Source organism: Pinus tabuliformis, chromosome 7, assembly GCF_031772625.1.
Source record: "Pinus tabuliformis cultivar Carrire ecotype Pingquan chromosome 7, CPIR1, whole genome shotgun sequence".
Lineage (NCBI taxonomy): Eukaryota > Viridiplantae > Streptophyta > Pinopsida > Pinales > Pinaceae > Pinus > Pinus tabuliformis.
In genome coordinates, this window is record NC_142293.1 from 1,497,118,676 (window position 1) to 1,497,122,999 (window position 4,324).

At 34.5% G+C, this 4,324-nt stretch overlaps 1 pseudogene; it reads right to left on the reverse strand.

Annotated features, from left to right (window-relative positions):
- Positions 1–338: 338 nt before the first annotated feature.
- Positions 339–2,672, reverse strand: LOC149253503 (bark storage protein B-like; annotated as a pseudogene).
- Positions 2,673–4,324: the final 1,652 nt, after the last annotated feature.

A 4,324-nucleotide genomic window follows, 5' to 3' on the forward strand; every position in this document is an offset into this window, starting at 1 on the left:
CACACACTAGTTTATCATCCACGGACCAAGCACATAAAGCTTCAATAACACTCCATTAAAAAAAAGTGTAATGACAAGATTTGAGCATTAAGCAATAGTAGATAACATATATTTTAACAAGATTAGAGCATCAAGTTTAGTGTTATGCTTACCGTGTTAATGTTTACTTGAAACTTTTTCTACTCATATGACATTATTAAGTGATTTTGCATACTTAGTATTGATGATGGAGAATACTTTTTACTTTTAATATATTTTTAACTGTGTCTTAAATTCAATTAAGAAGGAAACCAACTTATCAACAAAGTCGACAATTAACCCTACAGCTGGGCACTCCAGGAACCTAAATTTATAATTAAGTTGCTCTCACGACAATGAGACTTTACAAAATAGCGATGCTTGTGCCTCCCCATCTCATTGACTTCCGTACTACCCTTCAAATGAATTTTTCAATAATCCAAAGCAACTTTGGATAGGGAAAGGTTTCTAGGTTAGTGCAATACGAATCATTGTTACAGAGACTTGATAAATTGAATTACAGCAGTTACAACGTTTTGGCTAGCCAGCCCAGAAAAGACAGCAACCTCATTAGGTTCAGAAGTTTCCCCTCCAGCCAAATCAGAAAGAGATCTTATTGTATGAATGGCAGTCTTTGTTGAAGGCAGACCAGTGCTACAACTGCACTTTCCATGTCCATGGGACTTATATTGAACTTGGTATAGAGGATGTTTATGTACGCTGCATTGTCCACAAACACGTTTGCACTCGCTCCTCTTTCTACTAGAACAGCCTTGGGAGTATATGGCAGACAAGTTGTTGAGTTCAAACATCCTTCCAACTCCAGAGTCTGAATAAACACAATCAGAACTATCAACAAATTTTATTATAAAAACACAGATAGTGTAGAGTGTTTTTTTTTGGAAATTAAGATAAATCTAAACAATACTTGTATGAGATCAGATCTGATAGAGGCTTGCTTGATTACAAAGAAATATATACATACATACATTTCCTGAAAGAACTAGTAAATACCTCAAGGCTCTTTGCAGTCTGATAGTAGTGCTCATCCACAGGCACCCAAAAAGCATGTTGCCTGACCTCTGGAGTTCCATTTACTGGAAAAACTTCCTCAGGTTGATACCACACATTATTAAGGAGGTTGCTTGAATTCTGATCTGATGGAGTTGTGGAGTTTGCAAAGTGAAGGTACCCGTATTGTCGTGTGTAATCTCCATTTGATTCCAGAGGAAGTTCATCATTGGGTCCGTCTCCATATCTCTAAACCAACACATACAAATTCAATCACAAGATAGTTTTCAATCACAACTTAATAAGTAAATTTTTTTTTTCTAAATCTTTGTTTTCACAACCCAATTATATGGCACAGTCCAAAGATGCATAATTCTGTGATTTTTTTTCTTGTACTTTTTACCGAGATAAGTTCAAATCAAAGTTTCAGGTATTCGAACTTCTCCACAAACTCAAAAAAAATAAACTATCAAAAAGATCGAAACGTGAAGGGATCTAAGATTTTTACCTTTTTAACAGGAAATTTTCACTTCAGAGACCTCTGATTAAACTTGAATATCTGAAAAATAGAGCAGTTCGTGAAAACTTAACCGATACCAAATTTGACAATCGAATAACCATGAAAAACAACCAGAAAACATACCCAAAATTCATATTGATGTTCGCACCATAACAGTAAGAGCTATACAGATGCCCTTTATTGTAGGCACTACTGAGATTACATTGAAAACACAAATTCTACCGTCGTAAAAAATGCTCTGAATCGATAAAAGAGAAACAGATGACGTGCAAAAGTCTACAAAAATAACCCAAACTCATTACCACTGCCATCTCTAGCCCTCTTTGAAGCAGGAAAATTGAAGTCTACCCTCTTCACGAAAACAAGATCAAAAGGAAGTCTAAAAGACAAAATAAAAGGGATTTTGTAAACCCTCCTTAACATTAAGAGATTTCTTTAAGATCTGCAGCAATACGAGCATATAAAATCTGCAACAAAAGGTCTAGGGCTTCATGAATGATGAATAGCTTCAAAGATATAAAGATATAAACAACTCTATGTAAAAGAATTATAGAAGAGATAAACTGCGGGTGGAGGGTTTCTGGAATTCTCAAAGAAGAAGGTGCAAAGATTGTTAAATCCATTGGATATGAATTTCCCAACCTGCAAAGAACACAAAACTCAATGACGAGAAAATGAAATTGCAAAAATAAATTGAAAAGTTGTCGACAAAGTCCAAAGAAGAGGTAAATGGAGCAAATTAAAGGTCGGATTCCCTCACAGCAAAACGCTGGAACCCCACCTGCAAATGACAAGGCTTCCAGACATTTCAAAAGGAAGTATTAAAAGACAAAATAAAAGGGATTTTGTAAACCATTCTTAACGTTAAGAGATTTCTTTAGGATCTACAGCAATACGAGCATATAAATAAATCGTAATTTTAGAAGGAGAAAAATAATTATTTTAGAACCGGAAAAAAATTACAAAAACCCTAGTATACATACCCGAAAATAATAGCATCGCAGATCCTAATATTTTCCTCTCGCGGACATCCGCTAACACCTGCAGGGGCGTCATCTTCCAGCTTCTTCAGATCAGCCATCAGCCTCTTCAGGCACGCAGTAGACTTACTGCCTCCCGCCATCGTGGTTCGCGAGATACCACAAGAAAAGCGCATAGTTACGCAGCGTTGGAATGTTCAAGAAGAATAAGAAAAGAGCTTCCATGGCTGTCCGTGATAATAACCAAAAATGAACCGTTGCATATTGTCTTCCAACAACTGCAGATTTATATTTCTGCTCACATTTATTCTCTGCTGCTGTCGCCGCTGCCGATTTGGGTTCCTTACCTGCGGCGGATGCAATCCTCGCCGCTGCCGATTTGGGTTCCTTACCTGCCGCGGATGCAATCCTCGCCAGTTATGATACCGCTGTCGATGTTTCAACCAGCGCTGATTAAAATTCCAAGATATGATCCAACGGCACAATTTCCTTTAATCGTCTAACACATCAGATCAATGGTCCAAAATAAGACACGGTGGCATATAAGGGAGTTCTTCCCAGAGGGAAACGCCTTACGGCGTAATTAACTTAAATTCTATGCATTAAATTATGAATCTGGGGTGTAACCTTGCGAGATACTAACACAATATGTGAACAGTTTGTATATAAATGGTTTCTAATCTAAAGGAAATCTCTTAAATTATAACATAATTCTTGATAAAAATATTACCCCTTCAAAATATAAATTTCTTAGAACATAAACTAGGAATACCCAGAGATATTTTGTTCACTAAATGGTTGATCGGTGAAGGACTTTGTTGATCATAAACTACAATATTTTATCTATTCAACCCTCTTAAATGTTACTATAATTAGATGTGAAGAAATTCTTGTTTCTAATATTCAATAAAAACTTTCTCCATATAGGTTATATGTTTTTTTTCCACCTAAAATCATACAAACAATTGTTTAAAAGAAGGTCTAACAATATACTAGATAAAGTATGACTTCATACGCATGCTTTTATTATTTGATTAATAAATATTGATTCATTGTAATAACACATATTACAATCCTTTACTGGTATTAGAATCAAATATTCGTACAACATGGTGTGAAGTATTTGTTTTCTTTTAACTTTAAATAAGAGACTTACTCTCTTCAAGGGATTTCACACAAAATAAAGAATATGGAAATATGTAAATAAAAGAAATAAAAGTGATTGATCTAACAACTAATTAACATAAACACTAGTTATGAAATTAGAGAAACAAATTGAAAACTAATTATACTTATTGAATAAAATTCTATTGAAATGAATTGCAACAACGGTTAGATTGAGGGCCCTCCCAACAACGTCATGTTGCAGGAGAACTAGTGCACACTAAAGACTAGTCACACATAGGTTTGTCTCATAAACACTAGCTCAATAATTTTTTTATGAACTACTTAAAGGTTCAACAATACAAATTCAGAGGCATATAATAATGATCTATTACTATTTCCCCCTGCTTACATTATTCTATCTCTATTTTATATAGATATACATCTTCAAAAGAAAATGTAGGTATACTCTAAAAGGAATCCCCCATTTCATGCCTTAAGCACATCAGTTAGATGGTGTAAATGGTAAAAATAAGTACAATTTGTAATTATGGTAAAACATTTGAAAATATAAGAGAAAGATAAAGATAAAATTATTTTCATAAAACATAGCAATGCATAAGAATATCTTTAATCACTTATATGGCCACATTCCTCACTTACTCTACTACTCTTGGCATAGTTTGACCAC